At 42.5% G+C, this 17,493-nt stretch overlaps 1 non-coding gene across 1 annotated transcript; it reads left to right on the forward strand.

The window, feature by feature from the left end:
* Positions 1 to 213: 213 nt before the first annotated feature.
* Positions 214 to 288, forward strand: Trnas-cga. The gene has a single exon. It is a non-coding gene; the product is annotated as a tRNA-Ser (tRNA).
* The last annotated feature ends 17,205 nt before the right edge of the window (positions 289 to 17,493 follow it).

The raw sequence follows: 17,493 nt of genomic DNA on the forward strand, positions 1-17,493 counted from the left end.
GCCAGGAAGTTCCATATCAGCGTAGTCTCCGCTGCAGAGTGAAAATCTCATTCTGGAAACATCCCCCAGGCTGTGGCTAAGCCATGTCTCCGCAATATCCTTTCTTTCAGGAGTGCTAGTTCTGCAAGGTTCGCAGGAGAGCTTCTGTAAAGTTTGGAAGGTAGGAGACGAGGTACTGGCAGAAGTAAAGCTGTGAGTACCGGGCGTGAGTCGTGCTTCGATAGCTCAGTTGGTAGAGCACTTGCCCGCGAAAGGCAAAGGTCCCGAGTTCGATCCTCGGTCGGGCACACAGTTTTAATCCGCCAGGAAGTTTCATATCAGCGCACACTCAGCTGCAGAGTGAAAATCTCATTATGGTATTGTTGGCCGGGAAGTCCCATTCGGGGGGAGTTCAGCCGCCGTGTTGCAAGTCCTTTTTAGGCGACGCAACTACCGAGTCAAGAAAATGGTTGAAATGGCTCTGAGCACTATTGGACTTCTGAGGTCATCAGTCCCCTAGAACTTAGAACTACTTAAACCTAACTAACCTAAGGACATCAGACACATACATGCCCGAGGCAGGATTCGAACCTGCGACCGTGGCGGTCGCGCGGTTCCAGATGTAGCGCCTAGAACCGCTCGGCCACAGCGGCCGGCCTTGCGAGTCAATTATGATGAAAAGTGTATGGGTAAATCTAAGGTTAGATGTGGTTTTCAAGTTAACAACACTCTGAAACTCCGTGTAAAACAAAGTTAGAGAACTGATTCTGATAAATTCGACGGTTCTGGGGTTTACAAGACCGTTTGTAGTAGTTGTGACAAATTTTATATCGGTCAAAGTGGAGGTTCTTTTAAAATAAGAATCAGGAAGCATTTGCAGGCACATACCCAAACTGCATTGGGGATGCATTTGGTAGAAATAGGCCACACCGTAGCCGATATGCGTATTCTACACAGGGCAGAGAAGGGTCGCGCTTTCGACTTGTTGGAGATTTACAAGGCCAAAAACCATGAGCCCACTAGGGTACCCAACGAACAAAGCGATTTTGGGCCCAACGCCTTCTTTGCTTTGTTTCGTAACATACTACGATAACGGTATTTTTTTCCCCCTTACTGAGTTTCGATTCCCCCCTGAAGGGGGGGGGGGCTGGCAGCAGCTTAGTATGCCGCTCTTCAGCCTACAGACTGTGTTTTAAAAAGATGAAGAGTAATAAACAAGAAAAACAGGCGATAAAATCGGAGACTTACATGGTAAAATGACGAAAAGATCGTGGAACTTAAAACATAGAACAAAGGGATGATGATGCTAATAAAATACATATGAAGCAGACAGGTAAAATAATAGACAGACAATTGAAAAAACACGGTGACAGTCTGATTTCTGTTCGCAAGAGACGTAAAATTCACACCCAGCGATAGCAAGATTTCTGTTCGCAACACTTGGGAAAGATGAATAACACTGCACTAAAAGCTTGGCGAATATGACATGCCACAGCCGAGGGCAGGTGGCGGGAACATGGGCAAAGGGTGGGAAAATTAAAAGGGGGGGCGGAGTGGGGGAAAGGAGCCGATGGAGGGTGAGCAGCCATGCGGGGGAGCCTTACTTTTTTTAAAATTTAATGTTGTTTAGCCGTAAGTGTTGGGCTTTCAGCCGATTTGAATTCAAATTGTTTGCTCTGAAAATCTCAGATTCTTTGGGCCTTCAGCCTAAATAAAGAACTATTGTAAGATAAGGCTTGCCTTTTAAATTTCTGGTTATGCTTGCGTTTTAAGTTATTGGCCTTCAGCCATTTTTAAATTAAAGTGGCTTCGAGCCGGTAATGAAGTCCCAAAGATTAAAGCTGTGTGTTTAAAAATGTTTTTTTTTCAGCTCTTGTAATGTTTGATCAAATAATAAAGTTGTATGTCGAGTGTAACTTGGCCCCTTTCCACAATTTGAACTACCTGTCCTGTCCTGCGGGTTAAGCTGGGCGTCACAGTATCTCTCGGCCTAAACAGTCCCAGGTTCAGAATGCATTGTCACGGTTTTGACCAGTTGTGTTCGTACTCGCAGCTGGAGCGTTACGCAATGTCAGCCGTGAGGGGGCCGTGAAGAATGCGTGGCACGCACCGCTGCGGTGCGTGGCTGGCGCCCCGCCGTCCTCGCGCTGTCCATAAACGCAGGTGCGTAACGCACGCCGCTCCTCCCTATACGACGCACAGACACATTAGCCGCGGCGTGACCGCGCGGCTAACACACGCGGTCGGCGCACGCCGTGAATCTCGATTGGACGGCGGAAGCATTCCTTCCAGCTCTTCCTCGATCGAGGCCTCCGTCGTGTCGCACCGGCTTCCACGGGACGTGGAAGCGAACGTGGCTGTAGTTCTGCGGCGTCGCAAACGCGCGATTTCGCGTCGCGGAGCATTCGCAAAGGTGAAAGGCAGAATCGGACGTGTCACGTTTTTGCTTCGTGGAGGGAAACGTGGCCAATGAGATGTGATACGGCTTTCTACACTACAAGCGGCATTTGGCGGAAGCCATGATGGATTACGCCGTCTACAGTTTGTGGTTTCTGTCCCTGAACTTACAAGGTGTTATCTCGCATAATGAAACTTTGTCTCGAAACTTGGGAGAAAATCCAAAGAGATCCTGGTCGTATGTCAAGGATACTAACGGCGAGACACAGTCAATGCCTTCTCTGCACGATAGCAATGGAGATACTATCGGCGACAGTGCTGCCAAAGCAGAGTTACTAAACACAGCCTTCCGAAATTCCGTCACCAAAAACGACGGTAATTTCCAAGAATGATTGCCTATCGAATTTTGAGTGTCCAAACGATACATATCGAACGTTCGGTCGTAAATCGAACATGCGACTCTGGTGGCGGGCGTTGTGATCAATTATATGTGATCGTCATTTTTATCTCTTTTCTGTCGTTCCCTTGTTGTTGTTGTTGTGGTCTTCAGTCCTGAGACTGGTTTGATGCAGCTCTTCATGCTACTCTATCCTGTGCAAGCTTCTTCATCTCCCAGTACCTACTGCAACCTACATCCTTCTGAATCTGCTTAGTGTATTCATCTCTTGGTCTCCCTCTACGATTTTTACCCTCCACACTGCCCTCCAATGCCAAATTTGTGATCCCATGAAGCCTCAAAACATGTCCTACCAACCGATCCCTTCTTCTAGTCAAATTGTGCCACAAACTTCTCTTCTCGCCAATCCTATTCAATACCTCCTCATTAGTTACGTGATCTACCCACCTTATCTTCAGCATTCTTCTGTAGCACCACATTTCGAAAGCTTCTATTCTCTTCTTGTCCATACTAGTTATCGTCCATGTTTCACTTCCATACATGGCTACACTCCATACAAATACTTTCAGAAACCACTTCCTGACACTTAAATCTATACTCGACGTTAACAAATTTCTCTTCTTCTGAAACGATTTCCTTGCCATTGCCAGTCTACATTTAATATCCTCTGTACTTCGACCATCATCAGTTATTTTACTCCCTAAATATCAAAACTCCTTTACTACTTTAAGTGTCTCATTTCCTTATCTAATTCCCTCAGCATCACCCGATTTAATTTGACTACATTCCATTATCCTCGTTTTGCTTTTGTTGATGTTCATCTTATATCCTCCTTTCAAGACACTGTCCATTCCGTTCAACTGTTCTTCCAAGTCCTTTGCTGTCTCTGACAGAATTACAATGTCATCGGCGAACCTCGAAGTTTTTACTTCTTCTCCATAAATTTTAATACCTACTCCGAATTTTTCTATTGTTTCCTTTATTGCTTGTTCAATATACAGATTGAATAACATCGGGGAGAGGCTACAACCCTGTCTCACTCCTTTCCAACCACTGCTTCCCTTTCATGCCCCTCGACTCTTATAACTGCCATCTGGTTTCTGTACAAATTGTAAATAGCCTTTCGCTCCCTGTATTTTACCCCTGCCATCTTCATAATTTGAAAGAGAGTATTCCAGTTAACATTGTCAAAAGCTTTCTCTAAGTCTTTCTTCTAAGATAAGTCGTAAGGTTAGTATTGCCTCACGTGTTCCAACCTTTCTACGGAATCCAAACTGATCTTCGCCGAGGTCCGCTTCTACCAGTTTTTCCATTCGTCTGTAAAGAATTCGCTTAGTGTTTTGCAGCTGTGACTTATTAAACGGATAGTTCGGTAATTTTCACACCTGCTTTCTTTGGGATTGGAATTATTATATTCTTCTTGAAGTCTGAGGATATTTCGCCTGTCTCATACATCTTGCTCACCAGTTGGTAGAGTTTTGTCATGACTGGCTTTCCCAAGGCCATCAGTAGATCTAATGGCATGTTGTCTACTCCCGGGGCCTTGTTTCGACTCAGGTCTTTCAGTGCTCTGTCAAACTCTTGACGCAGTATCTTATCTCCCATTTCATCTTCATCTACATCCTCTTCCATTTTATAATATTGTCCTCAAGCACATCGCCCTTGTATAAACCCTCTATACACTCCTTCCACCTTTCTGCCTTCCCTTCTTTGCTTAGAACTGGGTTGCCATCTGAGCTCTTGATGTTCATACAAGTGGTTCTCTTCTCTCCAAAGGTCTCTTTAATTCTCCTGTAGGCAGTATCTATCTTACCCCTAGTGAGACAAGCCTCTACATCCTTACATTTGTCCTCTAGCCACCCCTGCTTAGCCATTTTGCACTTCGTGTCGATCTCATTTTTGAGACGTTTGTATTCCTTTTTGCCTGCTTCATTTACTGCATTTTTATATTTTCTCCTTTCATCAATTAAGTTCAATATTTCTTCTGTTACCCAAGGATTTCTATTAGCCCTAGTCTTTTTACCTACTTGATCGTCTGCTGCCTTCACTACTTCATCCCTCAGAGCTACCCATTCTTCTTCTACTGCATTTCTTTCGCCCATTCCTGTCAATTGTTCCCTTGTGCTATCTCTGAAACTCTCTACAACCTCTGGTTCTTTCAGTTTATCCAGATCCCATCTCCTTAAATTCCCACCTTTTTGCAGTTTCTTCAGTTTCAATCTGCAGTTCATAACCAATAGATTGTGGTCAGAATCCACATCTGCCACTGGAAATGTCTTACAATTTAAAACCTGGTTCCTAAATCTCTGTCTTACCATTATATAATCTATCTGATACCTCTTAGTATCTCCAGGATTCTTCCAGGTATACAACCTTCTTTTATGATTCTTGAACCAAGTATTAGCTATGATTAAGTCATGCTCTGTGCAAAATTCTACAAGGCGGCTTCCTCTTTCATTTCTGCCCCCCAATCCATATTCACCTTCTACGTTTCCTTCTCTCCCTTTTCCTACTGACGAATTCCAGTCACCCATGACTATTAAATTTTCATCTCCCTTCACTACCTGAATAATTTCTTTTATCTCGTCATACATTTCTTATATTTCTTCATCATCTGCAGAGCTAGTTGGCATATAAACTTGTACTACTGTAGTAGGCATGGGTTTTGTGTCTATCTTGGCCACAATAATGCGTTCACTATGCTGTTTGTAGTAGCTAACGCGCACTCCTATTTTCTTATTCATTGTTAAACCTACTCCTGCATTACCCCTATTTGATTTTGTATTTATAACCCTGTAATCACCTGACCAAAAGTCTTGTTCCTCCTGCCACCGAACTTCACTAATTCCCACTATATCTAACTTTAACCTATCCATTTCCCTTTTTAAATTTTCTAAGCTGCCTGCCCGATTAAGGGATCTGACATTCCACGCTTCGATCCGTAGAACATCAGTTTTCTTTCTCCTGATAACGACGTCCTCTTGAGTAGTCCCCGCCCGGAGATCCGAATGGGGGACTATTTTACCTCCGGAATATTTTACCCAAGAGGACGCCATTATCACTTAATCATACAGCAAAGCTGCATTTCCTCGGGAAAAATTACGGCTGTAGTTTCCCCTTGCTTTCAGCCGTTCGCAGTACCAGCACAGCAAGGCCGTTTTGGTTAGTGCTACAAGGCCAGATCAGTCAATCATCCAGACTGTTGCCCCTGCAACTACTGAAAAGGCTGCTGCCCCTCTTCAGGAACCACTCGTTTGTCTGGCCTCTCAACAGATACCCCTCCGTTGTGGTTGCACCTACGGTACGGCCATCTGTATCGCTGAGGCACGCGAGCCTCCCAACCAACGGCAAGGTCCATGGTTCAAGGGGGGGTCGTTCCCTTAGTTGCTCTAAATTACATACCTCCACGCATTGTTTGTGGGATGTCTGGTGTTCTTGACGTTTCTTCGGCGGATTCTCTCACATGGAAAAATCTGATTCGATGTTTATCCAGCGTAGAAAATTGTTCGACTTTTTTGTCGCAAATATGTAGTACCACCGGAAGAGGAAAGAAGGGACTATGTAGATTGTGGTTGTGCGAAGTGTGTAAAACTCCGTAAGAACAGTTTCGATGCTGTAATACCATTTACAATTTCATTGCGGACAGTGCGGAAAACGAACGAGTATCAGGAAGAATACATGATTCGACTCTTCCAAATCATCCATCCAGACCACCGAAATGGACTTTCACATGATGACAACGCCGACGACGAGTAAGGGAAGGCGTCTCCTTCCAATTACAAGTATTTTTGTAACGCTCTTCTTTTGTCGTTTCTGTAGCGACCACCGTAAACATACACATAACGCCCGCCACCAGATTCGCATGATCGATTTATGATCGCACGGTCGATATGTATCGTTCGGGCACCGTGACTTCGATAGGCAATCATTCTTGGAAATCACCAAAAAGACGAAGTAAATATTCCAGAATTCGAATCGAGAACAGTTGCCAACATGAGTAACTTAGAAGTAGATATCCTCAGAGTAGTGAAGCAACTTAAATCACTTAACAAAAACAACTCTGCCGGTCCAGACGGTATACCAGTTAGGTTCCTTTCGGAGTGTGCTGATACAATAGTTCCATACTTAAGTATCATATACAACTGTTCGTTCGACGAAAGGTCCGTACCCAAAGACTGGAAGGTTACACAGGTCACACCAATATTCAACAAAGGTAGTAGCAGTAATCCACTAAATTACAGGTCCATATCATTAAAGTCCATATGTAGGAGGATTTTGCAACATCTATTGTGTTCTAACATTACGAATTACCTCGAAGGGAACGATCTATTGACACAGCATGGATTTAGAAACTATCGTTCTTTTGAAACATAATTAGCTCTTTACTTACACGAAATGTTCAGTGCTTTTGACAAGGTAGTTTAAACTGATTCCGTATTACTAGATTTCCGGAAAGCTTTTAACACCGTACCACACAAGCTGCTTGTAGTGAATTTGCGTGCTTATGGAATATCGTCTCAGGTATGTGACTGCATTTGCGATTTCCTGTCAGAGAGGTCACAGTTCGTAGTAACTGACGGAAAGTCATCGAGTAAAACAGAAGTGATTTCTGGCATTCCCCTGGGCAGTGTTATAGGCCCTTTGCTGTTCCTTACCTATATAAACGATTTGGGATACAATCTGAGCAGCCCTCTTGTTTGCTGATGATGCTGTCGTTTATCGACTACAAGTCATCAGTACATCAAAACAACCTGCAAAACGATTTAGAAAAGATATCTCAATGGAGCGAAGAGTGACACTTAACCCTAACTAACGAAAAGCGTGAGGTCAACCACATTAGTGCTAAAAGGAATCTGTTAAACTTCGGTTACACGATTAATCAGTCAAATCTATTGGCCGTAAATTCAACTAAATACCTAGGAATTACAATTACGAACACCTTAAATTGGAAGGAACACATAGAAAATGTTGTGCGGAAGGGTAACCAAAGAGTGCGTTTCATTGGCAGGACACGCAGAAAATGTAACAGACCTACTAAGGAGACTGCCTACACTACACTTGTCCATCCTTGTAGGATACTTCTTCGCCGGCTGCGGTGGCCGTGCGGTTCTAGGCGCTCCAGTCCAGAGCCGCGCTGGTGCTACGGTCGCAGGTTCGAATCCTGCCTCGGGCATGGGTGTGTGTGCTGTCCTTAGGTTAGTTAGGTTTAAATAGTTCTAAGTTCTAGGGGACTGATGACCACAGCAGTTGAGTCCCATAGTGTTCAGAGCCATTTTGATACTGCTGCGCGGTGTGGGATCCTTACGAGATAGGATTGACGGAGGACATGGAGCAAGTTCAAACAAGGGCAACACGATTTGTATTATCGCGAAATAGAGGAGAGAGTGTTACTGAAATGATACAGGATTTGGGATGGACATAATTTAAACTAGGGCGTTTTTCGTTCTGCTGGAATCTTCTCACGAAATTTCAATCACCAACTTTCATCTCCATATGCTAAAATATTTTGTTGACACCGACCTATATAGGGAATTTTTAATCACCAACTTTTTCCTCCGAATGCGAAAATATTTTGTTGACACCGACTTACATAGGGAGAAACGATCACCATAATAAAATAAGGCAAATCAGAGCTTACTCGGAAAGATACAGCTGTTCGTTTTCTCCGCGCACTGTACGAGATTGGAATAACAGAGAATTATTGTAAAGGGGGTTCGATGTACCTTCTGCCAGGCACTTATGTGATTTGCAGAGTATACGTGTAGATGTAGAAACCCCTTGTGTGCGAGGTTGGAAGCTGGATCTTTAGTAAGCCACATTTGAAAGTGTTACGTAAAGAATTATGAAAAGAAAAATATTAGCTGTTAGTGACTCATCATGTGCACCAGGAAGGCGAAGAAAATAAATGTCTGGGAAATGCAGAGATCAACCTTCTATGGGATATATGTACGTATTACATCTCACAAAACAGGCATCGTCAATACTCAAGATATGCTGAAAACAAACTATTAACTTGCACCATAAAAAATGGTACGCACAGTGATTATGAAGGTTCGTACGATCACGATCGAAGGCGAACTCATTCTGAGTTACAAGCTGTGCAGAACGTTCAGCTAGACATCCACTCTTAAAGAAGGCATATAGAGTGATACTGGTGCAACGGGGTAACGAGAACTGGTGGAATGTGATGGCATGCAACCGAATACGAAACAGTCTCTAGTGGAGCTTATCGTGGAAGTGATTATCCTTTAAGGCGTAGCTGCAGATCCAGAGCCTGAATTTGTCCAGTAAAAAAAAAAATCTGTCGTGTGACTACGGCCTCCCGTCGGGTACACCATTCACCGGGTGCAAGTCTTTCGATTTGTCGATTTGACGCCACTTCTTCGACTTGAGCGTCGATGGGGATGAAATGATGATGATTAGGACAACACTCAGTTCCTGAGCGGAGAAAAATCTCCAACCCAGCCGGGAATCAAACCCAGGCCCTTAGGATTGACATTATGTCGCGCTGACCACTCAGATACCAAGGCGGACATCCGGTCCAGTGGTTCCAGGTGGTATGAACTGCAATGTCAGTTTTCAGGAGGGACAGTTTGCTCTGAAAGAGTAAGTTTTTTTTTTTACGCAGGTCAGGAATCAAGCAAAAGCAAGATATTTTGATCAGCCATTGGCCAAAAGCAGTACTCATATAGGCCTAGTTTTAGTACTCTTACGCTCATTTCCCCAACTCTTGCTTGCTGTGACGTAAATATTCCTACTGCACTTGTAGTATCACGCACGCGAGAAAGAACCATAAGGGACAAAGCTCCTTCAGCTTCTCGCAGCACAGTGAATAACTCTCCATCCAATTTACCATCCAGATTAACAGTCGGAATTAACTGTATACCAACGTATTAAAGCATTGACCCTATTTGCTAGTTGATTTTGATACATCTCTCTTGGTACCTCTAATTTCCGGCGCTCCCTTCGTTTGCAATTCCTCTTCCAATTCCGATTGGTCAGAGCTGAAAATCCTTTACTGAAAAATGGCAGACTGGCCGAGTTGAAAACCCCTTACTGAAAAATGAACAAGTTTGTTTATCTCATCTAAAACTTTTCGGGCAGATTCCGCAGTTTGCTCTACATCGTCAAATTGGCGCTTTGTCTGCAATTTCGTTACGTCTTCCAGTTCTGTAGCACTGTTTGAAGTTGTGCAACCATCCACTGCTTCACTTGAAATCACTGTAACCCATGTCGCGCGTAGTTCGATGTGCATAACGCAGTAGGTCACTGTGTACATCGTGTGAATTGTCTCGAGCATCCTTGAAACGCGCAAACACCTGTTTTTTTGTAACAAGTGCGCCTTGTTCCCCCTTGAACATCCGTAGTTTTTCTCACGCACTACACGGTCATTTACCTGCGGACTAATTCTAAATCTGTCACTGATTTTTTTCTTAAGGGGCTCCGGAACGCCCTATACTTGCAATGTTAAAATAACGCTTATAAATTACATCTTTCCTCACAAAGTATTTGAGGTAGGAAGTTGAACTTTTTACAGATTATTTATTGGAATATGGGCTACAACTTAACACAGGGATTTTACAAAATTTTAGTTCAGTTATTAAAGATGATTTTTTTCAATTGTAATGAAAATTCACAACATTTTTTTGCAATTTTTTATTTATATATTCAAAAATATACAGTTTTTTGGAAAAAGGCTGTGTTAAATTATGCAGAAGGTACTGTGTAACATTTACTGAAAGTTTGAAACAAATATGTTTGGAAGATCCTTAGAAGACACGTAATTAGGATGAGAAAATAAAAAGTTTTGGGAATCGAGCGACAAAGATTGGATTAACTTTTTAGTGCATTCCAGGTCCATAGGATGGATTATCTTCATCCTCTGCAAACTCCTCCTCCAGCTTCCTCTTGTTCCTCCTCCTGTTTACTCTTGCTTGTATTTCTAGACTCTTTACAGCCCTGTCTGCAGCCCGAAGGCGTTCCTTGTCTAAAGCAAGCATCGCTCGTTGTTGTGTTGGTAGATTTTGCTACCATTTTCTTCAGTTGCAGTTACTGCAACACTGTTCCAAAAGGTGGTCATGTATGAACACTTATCACATTTCAGTTGTATTTCACTAGCAAGTCATACGTGCTTTATTATGGAGAGTTCCAGACCAACTTCACTACAATGAATACATCTTACACAGTTTGAAAAAATTCCTTTGAGAACCGACATATCAAATATTTCATTCACATCCGATTCGCCCATAAAACATTCATAGTTTTCACTCATTGAACCAAGCTTCTTCTGTGAAGTATTTTCTTTCCCACTTTGACTGCTATGGGCAGGTGTACTTGAGAGGTTAGGTTCACTCACTTGGTTATCGTCTTTATTGTTTACAGTAATAACACATACCTTTGGCTTTCCAACATTTCTCCTTTTCTTAAAAGCCTTCAGAGGATTTCTAATAACTTTACTTTTACTCATTATTATACTTCAACAAAACAGAGACTCAAGAAACAGAATTAATTACGAATAGTTTCGAGATAACGACAGAGTAAATAAACATGAAACAATCGACAAGCACACCAGCGATATATATTGAACCATCACAGGTTAGCCACAACACATACTTTACCTCACATCACTAAAATGTACCTGATCAACACGGACGTTAATAATAACACCATTTGACAGCAGTTTAACAGCGCCACAGTGGGTCACGCCCATGTAGAACACATTTCAAATAAAATTTTAAAAATAGTTGTAGTCTTCGGAATTGAATAAATTATATATCTATTAAAAGGTAATAGTCTGCAGATTCAGAAAACGCAAAAAAGTAAAAATTGAACTTTCCGTGATTTTGAGCCTTTCCGGAGCCCCTTAAGTCTACTTATACCCGCTTCTTGCACAACGGGATTTGTGGCGCCCTGTCCGACAAGATTATGAACTAAATGGCTCGACACGTTTCAGTATTATCGTCATTGTACTCCCCATGTGCGTTGTCCGCACAGTCGAGCATATACGACACCACACAGTCCGCTGACTCATCTTGCAGAAACGCTTATATTTCATCTTTCACTTCTTTCTCATTCTGCGAAATCCCTTTGGTTACGTTCAGACAAAATATCACCTTCGCCGACTGTTGTAAACAAATCAAAAAAAGTTTTGCATCGCCTCGGTTCCGAGAGTTCCGGAACCTGTACAGAGAATTGGAATAGCGATCAACATAAACATCATTTTCGCCCTTTTTACTGCTCATGAAAACACCACATTGTGACTACGTAGGCTTTCCCGGCGTAATAAGTCTTGAAAGTCTTTTCGGGTTTGCTGCCGGATCCTAAAATCAACTTCACTCGATATTTCGGCGATCCAACTGTTCGCCATCTTCAGGAAATGCTGCTTCTGCTGATGAGTCCCGCTGAGAACTGACGCAAGATTGCAATTCGACGTCCTATATAGGCCACCGGTCTCCTAAACTGACATACGGCGGAACAGCAGTGTGCGGACCACATGCCCCTCCATATTTGCATCCAGTTACGCCTTAAAGGCTGCGGTCGGTCATAACCGTTGGGCCTCTTAAGCCTGTTCGGATGGAGAGAGAGAGAGAGAGAGAGAGACAGAGAGAGAGAGAGAGAGAGAGAGACAGAGAGAGATATATATGGAAAGTACTCCTGGAATAATGCTCTTTCAGGAGTGGTCATCTTCATGTGCCATCTATGGCATTCCTATACTTTGGTTTCGCTTTTCTTGGTTCAAGTCTAGTGTTGAACGATACTGCTAGAAGACCAGTAGCTGGTGTGGGACTTGTTCATAAACGCCAAGCTGATAAGTTCTTCACGAGCGTAAAAATTACCGAAAAAGAATGCAGACATATAGCTTCACTTCTTGATAATTTGTTTTGACTTCATACAAAATGTTCCACTGCTAAAACTGCCAATATAGGATGTATTTTATCTTCGGCAGCAATGGATAAAAGTATTTCGTACATATAACATGAAGAATAATGAGTCTTTCATGTATGTGGACCATAAAGGTATTACCAAGAAAAGAACACATGAAGGTTGCTCCTTCCGATAAGAATCACTAACATTCTAATATGTGCATCTTTTGTGGACACTAAACATTTTAATATACTGCGATTTTTTTTTCCTTTTCGTGGATATTTATGTAGCGTATGTGACAGGAAATATTTCACGCAATTTGGGTGCATACATCCTGAGAAATCAGCACCCAGAACAACCACCTCTGGCCGTAATAACGGCCTCGATACGCCTGGGCATTGAGTCAAACAGAACTTGGATGGCGTGTACAGGTACAGCTGCCTGTGCAGCTTCAACACGATACCACAGTTCATCAAGAGTAGTGACTGGCGTATTGTGACGAGACAGTTGCTCGGCCACCATTGACCAGATGTTTTTCAATTGGTGAGAGATCTGGAGAATGTGCTGGCCAGGGCAGCAGTCGAACAGTTTCTGTATCCGGAAAGGCCCGTACAGGACCTGCAACATGCGGTTTCATGTAGGGTTTCGCACGGATCGAATGAAGGGTAGAGCCACGGGTCGTAACACATCTGAAATGTAATGTCCATTGTTCAAAGTGCCGTCAATGCGAACAAGACGTGACTGAGACGTGTAACCAATGGCACCCCATACCATCATGCCTGGTGATACACCAGTATGGCGATGACCAATACACGCTTCCAATGTGCGTTCACCGCGATGTCGCCAAACACGGATGCGACCATCGTGATGCTGTAAACAGAACCTGGACTCATCCAAAAAAAATGACGTTTCGCCGTTCGTGCTCCCAGGTTTGTCGTCGAGTACACCATCGCAGGCGCTCCTGTCTGTGATGCAGCGTCAAGGGTAACCGCAGACACGGTCTCCGAGCTGATAGTCCGTGCTGCTGCAAACGTCGTCGAACTGTTCGTGGAGATGGTTGTCGTCTTGCAAACGTCCCCATCTGCTGACTCAGGGATCGAGACGTGGCTGCACGATCCGTTACAGCCATGCGAATAAGATGCCTGTCATCTCGACTGCTAGTGATACGAGGCCGTTGGGATCCAGCACGGCGTTCCGTATTACCCTCCAGAACCCACCGATTCCATATTCTGCTAACAGTCATTGGATCTCGACCAACGCGAGCAGCAATGACGCGATACGATAAACCGCAATCACGATAGGCTACAATCCGACCTTTATCAAAGTCGGAAACGTGATGGTACGCATTTCTCCTCCTTACACGAGGCATCACAACAACGTTTCACCAGGCAACGCCGGTCAACTACTGCTTGTGTATGATAAATCGGTTGGAATCTTTCCTCACGTCAGCACGTTGTAGGTGTCGCCACCGGCGCCAACCTTGTACGAATGCTCTGAAAAGCTAATCATTTGCATATCGCAGCATCACCTTCCTGTCGGTTAAATTTCGCGTCTGTTGCACGTCATCTTCGTGGTGTAGCAATTTTAATGGCCAGTAGTGTATTTGTCAGTCTTCTGAATGGTTAGACGCGACCCACAACGAATTCCTCTCCTGTGCCAACACTTTGTCTGAGAGCAGTACTTGCAACGAACATCCTCAATTACTTGATGGATGTATTCCACTCTTTGTCTTTCTCTCGGTTTTTGCCCTCTTATGTTACCTCTAGTACCATGGAAGTCAATCCCTTATGTCTTAAGAGACGCCCTATCACCCTGTCCCTTCTCTTTGTTAGTTATTCCTTCCCTCGCCGACTGTACAGAGAGCCTCCTAATTCCTTACCTTACCAAGCCACCTAATTTTCAACATTCGCCTGTAGCACAACTCAAAGGCTTCTATTCCCTTCTCTCCGGTTTTCCACAGTCCATGTTTGATTACCTTACAAATTCTGTGCTCCAAATCTACATTCTCAGAAATTTCCTCCTCAAATTAACGCCTATGTTCGGTACGAGTAGACTTCTCTTGACCAGGAATGCTCTTTTTGCCAGTGTTAGTCTGCTTGTGATATTCTCCTTGCTCCTCTCTCATGGGTTATTTTTCTGCCTAAGTACCATAATTCCTTACCTTCACTTACTTCGTGATCACCAATCCTTATGTTAAGTTTCTCGCTGTTCTAACTTCCTATATTTCTCATTAGTTTCGTGTTTCTTCCACTTTCTCTCAGTCCGTATTCCGTACTCCATCGACTGTTCATTCCATTCTACAGCTGCTCTGATTCTCCCTCATTTTGACTGAGGGCAGTAATCTCATTAGCTAAGGGAAACTGAAGAAATGTAGGGCTTCTCTAAGTCGTGGCCAACGTACTACAAGGAAGGCCTACTGTCGAACGCATCAAAAAGTAGATATGTTCCAAAGTACCAGAGAGACAAATGTGAACCGTGTTCCTTTATACCGGAAAATATTAAGGGGGGAAGGACGTCAAACAGGACGACATGGAGCAGGTGAGACACCACAGGAATTTTTAATTTCCACTGTCTGAACTTTTAAAAATAAATTCATAAAACTTTGTCAGAATGACCAGAAATGATTCAGGATTTACACTTATAGTGGTGGAAGTTCAAAAATATAAGAAAATAAATTATTTTTTTACATTTGTATTTCACCTTTTTTTCACTTACCATTGGCTGCATTTGTTGCTATAGGTACACTCATCTTCATAAGTAAGAGAGATTCTTCGATGAATTTTGCACAGCATACAAACCATACGTACAGGTGTATGAAATTCTAGAATTTTCCAAATCTAATAAAAACTGTGTTAAAATTTGAGATAATTAACTACAAAATTTGAGTTTTTTTCTAAACATGAAGTTTAAAATGTAACAGCACACTCATTTTTCCATAAATTAAATAATTTCTACAGTTTCATACACCTGTAAGTATGGTTTGTATGCTGCACAAAATTCATCGAAGAATCTCTCTTACTTATGAAGAAACGTGTACCTATAGCAACAAACGCAGCCAATAGAAGCGAAAAAATGATGAACTTTCACATGTAAAAAAAAAAAATTATTTTCTTATTTTTTTGAACTTCCATTGCTATGATTGTGAATCCTTAATCCTTCCTGGTCATGCTGACAAAGTTTTATGAATTTATTTGCGAAAGTTTAGACAGTGGAAATTAAAATGTCCTGTGGTGCCTCTCCTGCTCCAAGTCGGCCCGTTTGACGTCCTACACCCCGTGAAGTTACAGTTAGGTGTTGTGACTTCTGTATACTTGGGAGAATTATGGAAGCCTACATTCTATCTTTTACTTCCGGAACTGTGCGTTGTTTTTAGTTTTGAAAAGTCTTAACAATGGACCAGTGGCTATTAACAGGAAGAAAATGCAAGATCTTCAACGTTTACTTGATCATATTCCGCATGAATATATGTACTTCAATGATGACATGAGGAAACGGCCTGTATGTAACACTGTTATTGCTGCTACTGCTGCAGACAGTGGTCAATGAAACCATTTTGTATGTACTTTGATTAGACTTACAACCCTGTAAAAAATCAAACAACTTGAAACTCTCTAAAACATAACTTGGCCATGCATATGAATTACTTCCTCAAGAAAAGAACTTTATTCAAGGTGTTTTATTTTTTATTTTTTAAGAGATTGCAAAACCTAGTAACCGCAGTAACGGTAAAATGTCCATTTCATTCTGTTCCTTAAACCGCAGTAACGGCAAAATATCCATTTCATTCTGTTCCTTAAACATCAGACACAGTGGCGGCTGTTGTGATAGAGCACAACAGCACATGAACACCCTAACTTTCGACACCTTGCGGATTTATTAGTTATTTTCCTCTGAATGCTGTTAAACGTAATGTAAAGGCGGTACAATAAGCGTAACTTGTTGTTGTGGGTGCAACGTAAGAAAGCCTGATTTTCAGCCTGGAAGTTAATTCGTTAACTAATACATGCATTAGGAATCTTATACATTTCTTCAAAAAGCTAAAAAAAGTGGGAAAATTCGCATCACACAAAAATGCGAAACGGAGAGTAGTGATAGCTTAAACATTATTTCGTTCTTGCCACAAACTGTACTTAATTATACACAAAACAACAAAATTCCACAAAAACAATTCTTTCTTTTTTTCAGACAAGTTATACATTTTATATTGTTATTATTATTATTAATATTATTAGCGAATGTCCCCACTGGAGAACTTTCTTAGGGTTCTTCCCATTTTCGCAATGTTTCTTCGTTTTCTCCCCGAACGCCTTCTTCTTTTCTTCAGTCCAGATTCGTCGGTATGGTTTTCGTTCCATCTCTGGAATAAATTTCCACTTATCAATATTGCTTCTGACTGCATCCCTGTCTGATGTGTTTGTTACGTCAATTTCTGCTTTTGTCAAGTCCTTCTTAATTTCAGTTACCCAAGATACTGATGCTTTAAGGGATATCACATATTCCAATAGGCGTTTAGTTAGTCTGTTTCCAGGTAATCTGTACAGGTGTTCATAGAACTTCATTCGTCTCTTTCTGATGTCGATTTCGATGTTTGATACTTTTTCTGTTGTCTCGGTGGTTTGCAGTCTGTGTCCGATTTTTGGTCCCAGAGTTTGACAGCGACTGAAATTGTGTAAATATGTAAATAAGCATAAGTGATATACAGCAAATGCTATTAATTTCGGCCAGCCGGGGTGGCCGAGCGGTCCTAGGCGCGTCAGTCTGGAACCGCGCGACCGCTACGGTCCCAGGTTCGAATCCTGCCTCGGGTATGGATGGGAGTGGTGTCCTTAGGTTAGTTAGGTTTAAGTAGTTCTAAG

The sequence above is a fragment of the Schistocerca piceifrons genome, chromosome 11 (assembly GCF_021461385.2).
Source record: "Schistocerca piceifrons isolate TAMUIC-IGC-003096 chromosome 11, iqSchPice1.1, whole genome shotgun sequence".
Taxonomy (NCBI): domain Eukaryota; kingdom Metazoa; phylum Arthropoda; class Insecta; order Orthoptera; family Acrididae; genus Schistocerca; species Schistocerca piceifrons.